This window comes from Onychomys torridus, chromosome 11, assembly GCF_903995425.1.
Source record: "Onychomys torridus chromosome 11, mOncTor1.1, whole genome shotgun sequence".
Classification (NCBI taxonomy): domain Eukaryota; kingdom Metazoa; phylum Chordata; class Mammalia; order Rodentia; family Cricetidae; genus Onychomys; species Onychomys torridus.
Genome location: NC_050453.1, coordinates 1,280,412 through 1,298,378, shown reverse-complemented (window position 1 = coordinate 1,298,378; position 17,967 = coordinate 1,280,412).

The following is a 17,967-nucleotide window of genomic DNA, read 5'->3' as shown; positions in this document are numbered from 1 at the left end:
TCAAAATGTCATGTCAGGAACTGTGGGTTCTCACACATCAACTTCAGGACCTATCAGAATCAAACCTGCATGGCTATCAAGGCTCCAGTGGTGCCAACACTCATCTTTGCTCTCTAGTCTATAAATGCAATTGGAAATAGAATGGCTAGGAAAGCCACTGAGCATCATTCAGTCCAATACCATTGTAGGCTGGAAAAAACTCTGAAGAGGTACTCAGGGTAAGAACATGGATGTACTTAGACTGGAAGCTGGCTAGACATACATTCCTGTACAGTGTATACAATAGGAAAGGCTTTCACCCAGGTAGTTTTTAGAAATACTCAAAGCCACTACTTTCTTCTTGGTATGTTCTACCTAGAAATTGTTTCCTGTGGTCTTATATCATCTTTTTATATGCATGCCCATCAGTTGAGCAGAGACAAAGAAATGTGTTGTCAAAAGCCAGATGCATCACAGAAGCAGAGTGTAAGTTGTGAGAATCACATCAGGTGAGGTCTAAGTTCTTACCTGAGAAGCAGATGCTCCCAGTATACTTCAAGGAGTCCACCTAGGTCTTTTTGTCCATAAGCTGAACTTGCACTTTCTTCTGAAACATAAATTAGTAGAGTTGCAAGTCATCAGCTTGAAGGCACTATCCACTTCATTTTGTGGATGTAGAAGTCTTACTTCTCAGAAAGTAAGATAAAAAGGAAATGAAGAGGAAAAAACAGAAACCAAGAGGAAGAATGTGAGTTAACTCTATTCCTCATAGGGAAAGGAGAAAAAGGACAGACCCAGTCAACTAGACAAAAGTAGCTTGGTACTAACACCCTGATGTCTCATATATTTCAAGACCTAGAATTTGAAGTTTCACTTTCTCATTTCTTCACCCAAAATAAAACTTGAACTTCTCACTTCCTCATCTTTTCATTTCTAGCTCAGATTGCACAGGCAGTATCTTCCACACCTACCTATCCGACATGTTTGGCCCACTCCCTTAATCTTGAATGTCACAAGAAGCTCTGAATTTGCTCGTTGCAAATATATCCACCAGTTTCTTTATAGCTCCCACACTCTTGGATTTTGAGTTACTTTAGCTTCAACTGGTAGGCTTTCTGGGGTCCAAGCAGCTGCTGTGAGGTGGTGATCTAGGGCCCCAAACCCTGACTAGTTCAAGCCAGCAAGTATTCCATGGGCCAACAGTCTTTCCTGTGAAGACTGACCATTCCTGAATCGAGAGTCAGACTCTCTTGTCTTCACTATTAATGATGTAAAGACAATATTTGGGTGAACTATAAGTTTAAATGCATAGATTATCTGTGCATTTGCAACTTTTTAGCTTCCAAGTTTCTTTTTTTTGGGGGGGGGTTCGAGACAGGGTTTCTCTGTGTAGCTTTGCGCCTTTTCTGGAGCTCACTTGGTAGCCCAGGTTGGCCTCGAACTCACAGAGATCTGCCTGGCTCTGCCTCCCAAGTGCTGGGATTAAAGGCGTGCGCCACCACCGCCTGGCTAGCTTCCAAGTTTCTTATCCTCAGCTATAGACTCTCATTTCACATTGTGTCATCAGCCCGGACCAGAACCTGCCAATCTAGCAGCACTGCTTCACAAATACTGCAGTTCTTCAAGACCTGGTACCAGAGACTTTCTCTGTCCATCTGGGCCTCCCTTTACCATCTCTAGAAAACAGCCTCTAGCTTGTTTAAATCTCATTTCCCTCTGGATCTCCTTCCATGACATCTGTTTGTCAAGTGTTCAGTGAGAGCCTACTGGGGTTAGAAACTGCAAAAGGGCTGCAAGCTTTATTGAAGGACAACTTCAGAAACTCCAGTAATCATATATTCATACAATAAACTTTTAAATGCAAAATGTGCTATGCCTCTTAGATTATTTTTTGAGGTGGGAAATCATCTGTGGAAACTCCAAAACACATTTTTTGCTGTGGAATAATCCTTGTATACACTATAATGATTTGTTGCTTGAATTGGTTTAATAAAAAGCTGACTGGCCAGTAGCTAGACAGGAAGTAGAAACAGGACAGTCAGATAAAATTCTGGAAAGAAGAAGGGCAGAGTCAGAGGAGTCACCAGGAGACACAGGGGGAGCAAGATAGGCTGGAGGACAGGTAAAGCCATGAGCCATGTGGTAGCACATAGATTAATAGAAATGAGTTAATTTAAATTGTAAGAGGTAGTTAGTAACAAACCTGAGCTATTGGCTGAGTATTTATAATTAATATTAAGTGATTATTTGGGAGTGCTGCCAGGAGAGGAAAACTCCATCAACAAATGGCACCCAATGTGGGGGCTGGAATTTCAATGTGGACCCTGACAAGGCTAAAGGGAAGGTTCTTAAAACACACAGGGACAGAGCTAAATGCAGCTTCCTAGTTTAATGTCTCTGATGCCAGCTGCAATGCAGAGATACCAGCAGCTGCCAGTGCAAGCCACACATCAGGCCATGAAGTAAACTACATGACAGGTTCCCACAGTCTTTCACATGGGCTGCAGTTGCCTCTGAGCTTGAGCCACCAGCATGAGCCAAGCCACCAGTTGCTGAGTGGCAGGCTTGGGGTTTTGCTCATGTAGACATAAAAGGTTACAGATACATAGTAAAGATAGATCCAGCCAGAAAAAATACCTCTAAATGGGTTATAGTGTGTTTAAAAATATACATAGGCTTTGGAGAGAGTAGAGAAAGGGTAGATAAAAATAGTTTTAAAATAATAAAGTCCTTAAAAGGGAGTAAAATAATATAAAAGGAAAAGACCAATAAAGATGGAAAATACATGGAGAGTCTGGATCCTATATGTTATTGTGTTGTCTTTCGATCTTTTGACTGATAATGAGCAAATGACAACTGCTAAGAGACATTTGATTATGAAAGCTGCTAGATTAAAACAACCTATATGTTTTAAAATATCTTGATCTCAGATTGGAAAAAGCACAAGGACAAATAGCCAAACTAATGGAAACACATGAATTATGAACCAAAAGCTGTGGAGCCCCCAACTGGATCAGGCCCTCTGGATAAGTGAGACAATTGAATAGCTTGAACTGTTTGGGAGACACCCAGGCAGTGGGACTGTCCTTAGTACATGAGCTGGCTGTTTGGAACCTGGGGCTTATGTGAGGACACTTTGCTCAGTCTGGAAGGAGGGGTCTGGACTTGCCTGTACTGAATCCACCAGGTTGAGCTGAATCCCCAGAGGAGTTTTTGCTCTGGAGGAGATGGGAATGGGGGGAGGTACTAGGGGGAAGGTGGGGATGGGGGTGGGAGGGGGGAGGACAGGGAAACCCATGGCTGATATGCAAAATTAAAACACAAATATCGGTATAAAAAGTAAAATTTGAAATAAAATTAAAAAAAAAATCTTGATCTCAAAATTTAAGACAAAAGGTATGTTGTTTTGGGGTAGAGGTTAGGTTATACTTTTATTTCCACAGGAAATGAGAGGTTGTGGATTTATTCCAAGTTAAAGAAAATCAGGTTTGATCGAGGAAGACCCCCTGAAAATTCTGACTACAGACAGAAAGAAATAAACCTAGGAAAACTAAAAAACACATAATGTATATTTTACCTGCTCAAATACAAAACAAAAAATCTTTAACTGACCTGTGCACATCACATATTCCATACTTGTAAATGTATGTTACCTTTGAAATGTATGTATTTTCAGAACAAGGGGACCAAACACCAATGAAAACAGATGGCCCAAATGATGCATAATCTCAGAATACCTCTGTGAGTTCTGCATCTAGAACAGCTTCAAGGCTACTGACTGAGATGGCCCAACCTCACAGACTATTCCACCCAGTACTTCATTACTATTCCAAATTTCTCAAGGCTTCCTTAAAGATACCAGCACATCTAAACAACAAGAAGAAGTCAAGAGAAAACAACACCCACTTTCCAAAAATACTGGTTATGGGTGTTTGTTATCATTTAAAGGGGTTGATTAAAAGTTGTTATTGGTCATAGTCAGGAAAAAGCTAAACCAAAGAGATCAAAGATATCTTTCTAAAGAAAAAAAAGGGGATATGATATAGGAATGATGAGATAAGAGAATAGATTATTGAATGTACTTTAATCCAAATTGGTATAGATTTTGGTTTATTGATACAAATTTAAGATTTATTTTATTATACTATATGTATGTTTCTACTCCAGTTTGGGGTATTGTGCTTATACAACTCATTTAAAAATGTAATGTATAATTAAGAAATAGATTAATGGTAATCTATAATAGTCAAACTTGTAGTCATGGTAGGTATGTTTTCAAGGTCATATACAGAAATATTTAAATATATAAATGGTCTTCAAACACTAGCATTTAATATGTTTAACAACCTAAAGCTTTTCATGACTGTGAGATATATCTGCTTCTGACAACACCTATCTACTTCATAGAAGATGATGGGTATTGAAGAAACTCAGTATGGAGTTTGTTTTCTTTATGAAAAATGCTATCTATTTGGGCAAAGAAACTCCCCTTACCTCAATTGCTGACAGTATACTGTCCAAACTGGATCAGCAAGATGCAAAACAGGTGACTGCCAAACTTTGCCAAGACAAGGTAGGACAGTCCTTCAAAATTCCCTGCTTCTCAGAATTGTCTGTCAGATACAGTAGGCCTGTAGGCCAAAGCTGGATTTCACAGTGTTACAGAAGAACCTAGGGTGACTGTCCAGGCAGCCAGATGTCCCTGTCATTAGGTAATATTTCATCCTTCTGGGGTCTTTGATGGTGTTGAGGACTAGATAGTTATAGTTTAAGATTTCCAAGGTAAAGATAAAAGGAAAGTTGGGTACAGAACTTTAGACTCACAAAGACAAGACAAATAATAGAGTATTTTCTCTAATTTTGCCAAATACAAATGGACTGGATATTATAACTGTAATTCTTACTTAATAACATTTTTATTGTATATAATTTTACTATGTTAAAATGAAAACCATTTTTAGACAAAAAGGGAGAAATGCTGTGGAATAATCCTTATGTACACTGTAAAGATTTGTCACTCAAATTGGTTTAATAAAAAGCTAACTGGTCAGTAGGTAGACAGGAAGTAGAGGTAGGACAGCCAGCCACAGAGAATTCTGGGAAGAAGGAAGGCAGAGTCAGAGGAGTCACCAAGAGACACAGAGGGAAGAAGATGTGTTGCAGAACAGGTAGAGCCATAACCCATGTGGCAGCATATAGATGAATAGAAATGGGTTAATTTAAGTTGTAAGAGACAGTTTGTAATAAGCCTGCGCTATCAAGCAAGCATTTATAATTAATATTAAGTTTCTGAGTTATTATTTGGGGGTACTGCTGGGAAAGGAAAACTCCATCAACACATTTTTTCCTTGTTTAGGACAGTATGGCTGGTTACCAGCAGTAGGGCATGGGGTGCAAGGATTAACTTCCATACTATTTGAAGTGCAAAAATAAGGGGCTATTTTCAGATATTTGTATGTTTTTGGATAAATAACTCCTGCTAACTTTACCTGGAAATCCTAAAGTCGACTCTATGTTCTAATCCACAACAAGGTTCCAGAGCTACAGTGTGCCCCTCCACTTGTGAATGTTAGTGTTTGGGACTACTTGTTACCTACTTTGTATCTCTAGCATGATACCTGGCCTATATAACATGCTCAGCCTATGTTTATCACTTGAATAAATGTTTGGTGAGTTCCTGAGTGGATGGGGATGAACAAACGAGGAATGAAAGAGAACTGAGTGAAAGGGAAAATGAATGAGGAGTGACAATAAACAGTAAAGCTATATGAATTAAGCATGAATGAAGAAGCCACGTAAATGAATTAGGAATAAATGAATGAATGAGAACTTTAGTTAAGAGAGAGAGGAGGGGGTGGCTGGCATTGTGGTAGAGCTGAGAAGCATCTCAGGCAGTTCTTAGGTACTTTTGTGCCCTTTCTCCCCTGCCTTCTATGATTTAATGATCAAACAAACTCCTTAGCACAGAGGACAGCCAAGCTCCTTCTGCAATGAGCTCATGTAGCAAGGTTAGGCAAGCAATTCCCAGGCTCAGCTTGATCAGGAAGAGGAGATGAGGAAGGGAGAAGACTCCTCAAGGATACTGTGTCCTTGGCTACTTAGAGAAAATGCTGTGTGTTGTGTCTTTATTTTACCTCTTGCTTTGATATTTCAGCTTTCAATTCCCAAAACTCACCATTAATTGATCACACATTTTATGAAAATGAATATCTTTGAGTTGATCAAAATGTTCCTTTCCTGGATGAGCCATCCCCAAGAATATGTGACCAAAAGAATTAAAAAGTTTATCAAACTCACATTTTTATCTTAGCTGGATGGACCTGTGGGGCTAGAGCCATCACATTCTAATAGTTTAGTAGTAATAACAAACAATGCAGTAGTGCCCCACCCCATCCTCAGGCAGGAGCTGTAGCGTGTCCACTCAGGGCTGCATGTGGTACTTTTACTCTATATTCACGCCCAGTTCCTTCTATCATTAATTCTCAGGAGAGCAAGAACTAAGTAAATTCCAGGACACTTTCCCTCTGCTTTCTTCTGCATCATCCACTTTCAGTATCCAGAAACTGAGGAATTAGAGCAGATGTGATATCCCTAGTTATGTCCAGAACATCTCTTCGGGATGATAGTTAAGAATACAGGCTCTGCAGTCAGAGTAGAACTGAGGTCAAGATCTGCATCTGCAGCTTAGGACTATGTGGTCTTGAGTAAGTTACTACCCAAGCCTCTTTGCACCTGCCTGTCTTCCTCTGTAATATGGGGTGATCTTAGCACTTGCTCCATGGAGCTGTGGCAATAAATAAAAGCCATAAAGGAGTGGAGCTAAATAGAAGGTGCCTCTTACAGAGTCAGAATTCAATAAACATTATCTTTTATTATCATCACATTCTCATTGTCCAGCTTGCTTCTTTGGAGGCTACTGGGGTGAGACAAGAGCTTCTTGGAGAAAATGTGTGCTTTTGTATCTCATAGAGCTACATGGATTCAGTCCATAAGAAACGTCCTCCTAGGAAAAGGGACAAGACAAAGGCACCACCAGAGAGCGAGGCTGATTTGTTTTGAAAAGAATCTCACAATTGGAAAAGAAAACCAAATCTGTTCCATGAAATTGAGCTACAGATAATAAAAGTGTCAATGTGAGGCAGTGGTCAGGATACTGACTTGGCTAAAAAAAATTCATCATAGTTTAGAAAATACAGACTCAGTCACCTTGTCAATGTGCGTGTGCCATCCCTCTCTCTGTCACCCTGGCAGCGGATCTGCTTTGTTTACTGATAACAAAAAGGGAAGAGAATAGAAGAAAGTTTTTATTATCTCTTAGCTGCGTGCCTCAGGACCAATAGAGCCATCTGTAGAAGACTGCACCAGCCCTAGCTACTGGCTCCCAGAGGCAGCATGCATCACCAACAAATGGAAGCTGATTGCAGACTTCACTCCTCCTCTAGCCTCTGAGATATGTTGTAGGAACAAGGAAAGGGGACTCTTCCAGTTTCAAGGGAGGGCTTAAGACTCCCCAAAGATCCTTTCTTCACTGAAATTACAAGGATCCCTGAAGACCCACCCATGAGGTTCAAGCACAGAAATGCAGAGCTGTGGAACCTTCCATTGAGAGAGCCCATCCATGTGAACACTGGTAAAAGAAGGCTGAAACCTACTACATGCAAAGCATGTTTAGAATATTAAAGAAGGAACAGTATTTAGAAATGAATGATACTTATGAAGAGATAAACAGTTTCTAGAAACAACACTTGGAAGGGAGGAAGAAAAGAGAGAAAACACTGTCTCCCATTTAATTAAGGGCATGGGTGTGTCTTTATTTTCAAACTAACTCTCAATAGATTGGATTTCCCCTGCACTGTGGTTATTTCCTAGTTCTGGAATTCCTATTAAGCATTCAACTCTTTCATTGGGGTAATGTTTCCTTCCACATATTCCTCTCTAACCCCTTTAGGTCTATTGGAGCTGGAAACCAAAAGATAAAATATGGTTTCAAAGAAAGGCACCGTGTCCAGGTGCTCGGCACCACCCCAAAGCAGGATATGATTTCTTCTGTGGGGAGAGTTTGAGTGTCAACCACTCCAGCATGTTAGTGCTGGGAAAACTGGAGGGGTTAGTACACAGTGAAAGATGAATTGACCTGATTGGACCTGTATCTGGAAGGCAGAGACCAATATTCTCAGTACCAATTTCTGGTCTGAAGTTTCTGTTTCATGTCAGTCCAAGAGTTCTGTGCTCCTATTTTCTCCTGATACTTATTTAGTAGAGGCCAGATTTAGCAATATCCTTGAGACTCTGTGAAGAACTTGACCAAAGAGTTACTTCCTCCAGTCTGACTCCTGGCTTCAGGCACACTTCTGCCTCCTGGTTTTTTACCAGGTATACTGACACTGGCTGCCCCAGTACAGCCCACTCAGGTGGCCAGGGAACACTGAGGCGCAGCCTGAACTCTGCTATCAAGCCAGACATCATGAGGGCTCTCTGAACCCCATCCCACCTATATTCTTGGTTCTCTGTGCAAATGTTCTATGTGGTCACTTGACCCCAAAATTCACCTTTACCAGATTTATATAGACTATAAGTTTGCACTGACCCTGGCCTTCCAACTCAGCACTCATGATCCCTTGTTGGTTATCAATAATTCTCATTCATTTTAGGTCAAGAAATAAAGCAAACTACAGATCTTACTGTAAAGACCAGAAAGATACCCTAGAAAACTGATATAAAATGAAATGACTGGGAAGACAGCTGGATGATTACCTCTAGCCAAACTTTCCTAGCAGGTCAGAGAGCAACAAATAAAAAACTGCCTATGAGCTGATGAACATGCCACTGTTCTTCCAGGCTTTCCTAGCTAGTTATACCCTAAATTTACCCATCTCTGGCCCCATCCTAACAGTTTGCTTCCCAGTAATTAAAGCCCCATGTAGGAATTGGAGGCACACACAACACATTCTACCTGGAACTACATAACTGGCAGATTGGGGAGCTCCTAGGGACTATGGTTTCTGCTTGGCTTTCTTTCCTCCTGAGGTCTTGGGTTTCCTTCATTTTAATGCAATTAAAGAAAAGAAAAATCAGTACGTTTTTAGCACTAGTGGGAAAGGGCTCTATTGACAGATGCTTAATCATTGTGCTAAATGAGGTTAATTCCCACCCTTGGTCCTTAATCGGCTTGGTCTTGGTATGAATTTTTCAACTGATGCCACACTCAGGTCACCTGGCTGCCTGTTTTAATCAGAAGGCTTTCCTAGCTCTAATTTTTATGTTTCTAACTGATCAACCTCAGGGGCTGAAGTCATTCCACTCACAAAGCAGATCCCTCCTGTGCAGAGTGTTGCGGGGGACTTACAGCCTGCCCTCACCCTCTCTTTGGTGTAGATTTGAAATTACTGTCCGCCCCACCTCAACTCTGCTTCTTCCCTATAAGACTGAGTTTAGATGTGAAGATTTGGTGAGCTTCCTTCCTTTACTACCTAGTTTACTCAGGACCAGAGAGTCAATGTAGGTCCTCTAGCCTGAAGACATAGGGATGCAGGGATGGAGGGAGAAGGGATACTTCTCTCCACATAGGAAGGCTAATGTAAAATGAGGTTTTTAGTCTGTTTGGAGGTTCTAGAATGGCCCTCCTCATTGTAGAAGGGGTCTTATTCCACAGCTTTGAGGACATACACAGATCACTGAGGGAAGAAGGTAGTAACTGCTAGCCAGACAGATCACATGGCTTGTGGCTTACCGGTGTCTTTACATGTTGCTTCTCATGGCGGCAGCTGACGGTGTCTCTCTCCAGGCTTCTACTTCCCAGAATTCTCTTCTCTCTTGTCCCGCCTATACTTCCTGCCTGGCCACTGGCCAATCAGAACTTTATTTACACAGAGCGATATCCACAGCACTTCCCCTTTTTTTTTTTTTTAAGGAAGGTTTTAACTTTTACATAGTACAATTACATATAACAAAACAATTATCAAGTAAGAATTACAGTTATAATATTAAAGAAGATATCCTATCTATCTTATATTTGTGAGTCTAAGGTTTTATATCTTACTTTTCTTTTATCATAATTGAGGAAATTATAACTATCTAGTCTTCAACCACATCAAAGACCTTAGAAGGATATAATATTACCTGAGAACTGGGAGAAGGATGCAAGCATTTTTCGGGAGTCTTGTAAGAGTAGACAGAGACAGCTGGCAGCCTGGACAGTCACCTAATGTTTCTTTGTAAAGTTGGGGCATTTGTCTTCAGCCCACAGGGCTAGAGTCTCTTGGTTACTTCTCTCAGTGTTCTGTAGAATGTCTGGCAGTTTCCTCTGCAAAGCAGGAACCTGAAGGACCATTTTGTCAAGCAAAGTTTAGTGGTTACCTTTCTATGGGTCCTGTATGTCCAGTCAATCAAGCAGTTCAGGCAAGAACAGTTTCTTGCCCAAATGGCTATTTTTGTAAAGGTGAAGATAAGATATGAAGTGTCTTCAATGTCCATCCTCCTCTCTGAAGTAAAATGGTGCTGCCAGGAGCAGACATGTCTCACTGTCCTGAAAAGTCTAAATTTTAAAAGTATTTTAAATGCCATATTCTGTGGGTCCTATTTGTCTGAAATATCTCTATGTGTACCTAGAAGACTTAACTAACATGGCTACAAGTAGGATTATCCTAGATGACTAATTATTAATCTGTTTTTAATTATCCATTACAATTTAAAATGAGCTATATAAACATAATACCTTAAACATGAGTAGAAATATACACACAGTATAACAAAATTAACTTTAAGTTTGTATCAATAGACTAAAGTCTATACCAATGTAAAACATTTTAAACAAGTTGTTGTTCTTTAGAAGTAAGTTCCTTAATCTACCCTTTCATCCTATTATATCTGTATCATATCCCCTTTTCTTCTTTAGAAAGAGATCTCATTTATAATTAAACTGTTTTAAAGAAAAATATTGGTTTTTCTCTGTCCCACACCAGAGGGCTCTTTTGATTTGGGACACAAGAATCTCTTCACCTTTTCTTTTAGCAATATGTCTGGGTTTAGAGAAGGAGTGAGCCAATTCCATCTCCAAAGCCAGCTTGATAATTTTGGGAATGTGGGCGTAGTTTTTCTTACTACTTCCTGCTGGAGGGGGGTGCTGTATCTTATGGGGACACAAAGAAAATTTTAGGATTATGGAGTAGTCCATTAGGGTGAACCTCTGAGCCAGTTGCCTTGAAACTATTCTGGATGTTGGATCATCTGGGCCATGGTGTCATCGGAGACCTTTCAGGTGGTCTTGGCTGATCAAACCTGATGTATCTTAATCTGGAACAAATCCACGCCATTTGTAGTTAAGAGTTTTCCTGCCTGGCCCAGTCAGGACAAATCTCTCTTACCCGCCAGTCCCACAGTCGCTCAGACCCAACCAAGAAAGCACACAGAAACTTACTTTGTTTAGAAACTGTATGGCTGTGGCAGGCTGCTTGTTATCTACTTCTTCTATCTTAAATTAACCCATTTCTGTTAGTCTATACTTTGTCACATGGCTTGTGGCTTACCGGTGTCTTTACATGTTGCTTCTCATGGCGGCGGCTGACAGTGTCTCTCTCCAGTCTTCTACTTCCCAGAATTCTCTTCTCTCTTGTCCCGCCTATACTTCCTGCCTGGCCACTGGCCAATCAGAACTTTATTTACACAGAGCGATATCCACAGCACTCCAGGGCCAGAAGCAAGAAGATCTCTGCAAGTCTGAGGAAAACTAGGACAATGAAGAGGGTTCCAGGCCATCATGACTTAGAGAGTAAGAGCCTGTCTCAAAATACAAAGCAAATAAATATCATCAAGAGCTGCATCCAGTTGGATGGAAGGAAGTGGGAGTCAGTTCCCCACTCCCTTTCTATTTCTTTTTCTGTGGAGTCTCGAAGTACTGTAGTGGAGCCTTGACAATCAAAGTGAATATACAGACTTGGACAACACGAGATTAATTTGGAAGATTAGCAGAAATGTAAAAATCTTGGGATCCACTAAGATCTACTAGATTAGTGCCTACATTGCATTAATATCAACAGTGAATTACAGGAGCTAGAAAGATATCTCAGCTGTTAGTATAAGGTTTAATTCCAGCACTCATAGTGTGGCTCAAAGCTGCCTATAACTCATATAACTCAGTCCCAGATGGTCAAGGCCATTCTGGCATCCATGGGCATGGCACACATGTGGTACAAAACATATATGTAGGCAAAATACCCATGCATATAGAATTAAAGTTTTAAAAAATAGTGATTTCTGTATATATCGAAGTGTGGATAATTTTGATATAGGACTCAAGAGTACTGTGCAGCTGGGAGAATGGTCACTGTCCTTATCTGTTCCACCATCCTTCTCTGAGGCTGTTGCAATCCTCTACAAAGTGATTAGCACAGCATTTAAGGAAGCAGTTCTGGGAGGTTTCTGTGTCCTTTTCTGAGTGAGTTGTGAGTAATTTCTTCTCCTCCTAAATCCTGGACTCACTACCCCTGCAGCTGACTTGTTGCTCCCAATCCCCTGCTTTCCAACGGTCAGATAAATAAGAACTTCTCTTGTTACTCAGTCCCCTCAAATGTCAAATTCTCTCTGGAGCTGCTGGACATGCTGGGAAAGAAAATTATCTTAGTGCTAAATATAGACTCTGACCCTCTTTTCCACCCTGCACCTGCCTCTGAGTCAGAACTGGCAGCAAGGAAAGTGAGCAGAGACGATGTTTGGCTTCTCAAGCAGGAAGGGATTGATCAGGTGAGAACAGAAACAACATTAAAAAAAAAAAAAACCAGAAGGGAAAGCAATGGCATTCAAGCCCCAGGTGCACCTGGCCAGGATGCAAAAGGGCTGTTGGAATAGGTATGGATGGGTTCCACTTTCCAGTAAGCATGCAAAGAAATGATCTCAGAAAATGAAGCAGGCATTAAATGCCAGAAGACACACAAGCTGTGATGGGTAAGAATTGACATAATGGTTTTCTGAGAGAAATTTTAAAGAAAAAAAAATGTCGCCCCATAATGAAAGTTAGAGGCACTCGCTGTGGATGGTCTGCTGGCAAACAAAAAGGGGGCTTCCCATCAGCACAGTAAACTATTTGTATATCTGCAATGGCCTTCCATGGTTAACCTCAGGTAGCTCTCAAAACATGGCCACTCAGTTGTATAAATTCTTATGGTTAGGTAAATTGAAGCTTAAGGAATTAGGGAACTTGTCAAATATCTACATGTTTATATTCATCTTGCCACACCTATTCATCTATCTACTCATCTATCATTTATCTATTCATCTATCATTTATTTATAGATGATCTTTCTATCATCTATTTATTATCCTGTTGTATGTCTATCATATATCTATTATCTATGTATCATCTATCTCTACCAATATATCATCACTCTATCCATTTTTTTCTCTATATCTCTCTATTTTCTATACCAATCTATCTTTCCCTCCATCTATCATCTATGTCTTTCTATGCATCAATCATCACCCATCAGTTGTAACTCAGCTGATAGAGTGTTTGTCTTGTATATACAAAGTTCTAGCTTCAATCAATAACATTACCTAAAATCTCAGTACTTGAGAGGTAGAGACAGGAGGATCAGAAGTTCAAGATCATCTTTGGTTACATACTGAGTTTAAGACCAGCCTGGAATACATGAGACTCTTCTTCAGGAAAATAAAAATATCTTTAAAAAGTTAATTCTATGGTCATATCACCCTGAACATGCCCAATTTCCTCTGTCCATCTCTCTATTATACATAAACAGTTAATCCCAGTTATCTGCAATCCTGTATTTGTGAGTTTATCTACTACTTCTAATTCATTTATCCCTCTATATAAACCTCATGGTGTTTCTTTATCATTCATAACACCGAGTGGAGAGTGGAGAAGCTTTTGAACTGCTTAATATGCCTCTTACTAGCCAAGGCAGAGCTGGCAATGTTGTAACTTTGTGTTTTTAGCTCATATTCTGTCAACAAACACCATATTGTTGTTCAGTTGTTTTTTTCCTCCCACAACATTTTTCATGATGATGCATTCTTTACTTGTGGTATCCAAGCATAGAGCCAAAGTACTGTCTACATGCTGTGCTGAGTGTTGCAGAGGGGTTACCATGTTCATTTCATTCAGGTGTGAATTTTAGTATTGTGAGCTAAGAGCTGAATGTCACTAAATCACCAATACATAGCAATAAGGTATCTGTGAATAGAAACACACTTGAAGCAAGGTTATATATTGATCAGTTAAATAAGATGTCATGAAGAGGCTCATAGGAACCCAATTCCATTTTCCCCTAGGAGCAATGCTTTAGTGGATCACTAATCTAATGCCTGCAGTGATATTATAGTCTAGAACTTCTGAAAGTCATGAGAATCAACTGTGTTTATTAAAGTCCCTGACAAAGTCACATACCTACATGTGGAGACAGATGAGCTAATACTTAATACTGTGGGTATAACTGAAACAGAAGACTTTTAAGGGTCATTTGAAATGGGAATATGCCAACTAAAGAGCTTGCTAAACTGTCCTGTGTAACACAAATTGCTAAATGGTCTTATTAATAAAAACCCTGGAGTTAGATATTGGGGTGAAAGCTGATATCAGAAGAATAGAATAAGCCAGCCAAAAGTTCTTACCACTAGGAAATCCTCAGCCCAAGAGAGAGCTATTTCCTTTATATTCACACCTTATATACCTTTCTGTGCCTTCCCATCTTACTTTCTCTCTCCTCCAGGATTCTATGGTTAACTAGTGCTGGGATTAAAGGCATGTGCCACCATGCCTGGCTCTGTTCCCAGTGTGGCCTTGAACTCACAGAGATCCAGATGAATCTCTGCCTCCTGAATGCTAGAATTAAAGGCCTGTGCTACCACTGCCTGACCTCTAATATAGTGGCTGGCTTTTTCCTCTGACCCCCAGCCAAGCTTTATTTGTTAGAGCACAAATAAAATATCAACACAGTCCTGTAAGTTTTGAGCTGCAGTCTGCCTGTGGCTAGGTACTACATGCTCCTGTGGGGACAGAAAGGAACCCCAGCTTCCAGCAGTTGCTATGCTTGCCCTTAACTTTACTCCCAAGTAGATCTTAACATGTTATTGCCATGTCTTGGGTGAGAGTAATAGAGAGACTCTGACTCCATGGCCATAGCTGGGAGTGCCAATCTGTCTTGGTCCTATAACTCATTCTTGTCCTGTATCAACACATTATCCAATATGGGGAACATTTTAGTTCTTTAGTATGGAACTTTGGGGAATAAGAGACCCTGCCACCCCCTTGTGGAGCTTCCCTCACCTCCTTCCATTTTCTTCAGCATTTGTCCTTTCCCAGGTCACCATCCTACGACAAAAGCTCAAATTTCAACTTTCACCCAGAATGGTGGGCATCTTCCAAGGGCTGAAAGGTAGGTCCAAGTACAATGAACAGCACAGGGACACTTCACTGGCTGTACCTATGTTCTAGTAAAGCGGATTTCCTGCTGTTGTTGCTTCTCTTCTCCATAATTTCACCACACTTGTCTCTGGCTACTTCTCTTTGTCTTTTTCTCTCTTTCATCTCTCTCCCACATACTTCTTTCTCTTCCCTCAATTCAGCATGCTCTTTCACAAGCTCTTTCACTTGTTAGGGGCCAAAATTAGTCGGTATCTTGCACTGTTTATTTTTATTCTCTGTCTTTAGCCTCTGATACTTTTTTTTTTTGCTCTTTGAGACCTTATTGAATGAATCAGTGAGAATTAGGATCATACAAGTTTAGAACAAAAAGACTCCAGAGACTATGGTGGATTCTTGTGGGGAAGGAGGGAGAGGGACTTGATTAAAGTAATAGCTTTCTAACAGTATCTGGTACCTCAGTCTACAGTGCCTGGTACAATGTCTCCATCTAACCATAATACAGGACTGACTCTGGCCAATCTTTTTATTGGCAGAGCTAGAGTGCACTCAAGGAGATTGGTTATTTTTTCTTTTGCCTCACATTCCTCATCCCCAGAGCTTCAGGCTGGCCTTGGTGAATTACAACAGCAAAGGATCATCACCAAGGAGAGAAGATAGTCATGCTGTGCATATTGTGCTGATGGCAGGAAACATCAGAACCTCTTTGCTCACAGTTAAAGACCTTGAGATGCTACTTCATGGAGCAGTTGCTAAGCTGCAAAAGGTATCTGTGTGGGCGGCTTCTGCCTCAGTCTATACATAGTCATTTGTGTGGGTCTTACTTCTGCTTGTAATATTTATCAAAAGTTTTGGACTTGGGAAGACCACCCCAGGTCCAGTGTGAAGAAAGCATGGTGAAGGGAACAAACCTCTCTAGAAGTGGAATGTTTGATTCAATGAAAAGTTCATCTCTGAGTGAATAGCAGTCAAGACCTACTTGCAGATTCTCTTCTTTGTCTTTGAGCCTTCTCATGATGTTGGAAAAAGGGGTTGGTATCCATCATGCTATGGCTGTTGCAATGTAAGATCTAATCATTCTCAGTGAGCAGTCTTAGGGTTTATAGGGTACAGGTACAAAGGACCTAACCAGATGCACCTTTGTTTCTACAAGCCTAGGAAATTCTCAAGAAATTTGTAATGAATAAACAAACAAACAAACAAACAAACAAACAAATAAATAAATAAATCAGACTAGAGAAGTCTTAATTCTTTTGCTATCTCACCAATCTTTTACTAAGAGATTTTAAATATATAACAATCTAATCCCTGTTGTCCTTAAGCATTTCTTTTTTAATTTAATTTTTATAGAACAGCCAAGGGCTAGATTGTTTTTATTAAATTGAAGAAGATAATGCATGTGGAAAATGCTTCGTAAATTGTAAAACACCATTCTAAAATTTTTCATCATTGTTGTCCTCTCTTAACCAAAGCTGACCATCACTAGGAAGAGTCCATGAACCTGGCTCCTGCTTAGTCAACCTCGGCAGAGCATGCTGTTATTTTATGATGTAAGTAAGTGGAGCAGACAAAGTAAGCAGCAAACTTTCTCAGCCATCAGAACCAAAGGTCTCCATTTAAAGGTTTATTCATTCAACAAATACTTGTTGAATAACTATTATTTGTGGGAATGGTACTGTGGTGAGTTGAACAGTTCCTGCCACCAAAGACCTTAACATTGTATAGAAGGAGAAACAAGTTTTAAAATTAAGAAAACTATGACAAATTGTGCTTAGTGCCATGAAAAAAATAGAACAGTGTATCAGAAATTAATACAGCAGAGGTTTTTGACTGAATGGGAAGAGAGGCCCAAAGCTTAGTTCTGTGCCTGACAATACTGTGTTAGATACATCAGTCATTGAATAAATGAATAAGAAGTCAAGTAATTAATGGTCATTCAGCATAAGTAAGATTTAAGCTGAGAACTAAAGGGTAAATAGTCATTAAGGAAGTCTTGAACCTTTAACAAGTGAGAAATGGCCAGCACATACGGCAAGCCAAGAAGAAGATGACATGGTGATGTGAGGACAAAGCATGTAGCTCACACAGAGCATTGGTGGCCACAAGAAAGAGTTTGTTCTGGCTAAGATGGCTTCTTCATCTCAGGGTGACTTACCCTGAGTAGTCTCTGAAAGGCTTGGGCTGGCTGTGCTTGAAGAATAAGCTGGTAGAAACCAGAGACAAGAGCAGAGTGGCCTGGAACAATCATGCTGCCCAGACTGGGCAATATAGGACAAATGTAGTAGATCATGTGAGTCTGAGGCATCCTGAGCTTAGAATGAAGAGGTTTTGAATGGTTGGTTGGAAGGAATCCAAGATGATCTTAAAGACTCTGCCTTATGTAGGTAAGTGTGTGCATGTAGGAACACTGGAGGAGAGAGTTGGAGTGGGTTGTGATGATAATTTTAAATTGAAAATAGAAAAATTCTGGGCCTGCTGATGCATGCCTTTAATCCCAGTGTAGCTGGAAGTTTCTCAGGTCCCACCTAGTTCTGCAGTCCTGCAATCACTTATGAAATAATTACTCAGAGGCTTATATTAATTACAAACTATATGGCCTATGGCTTCAGATT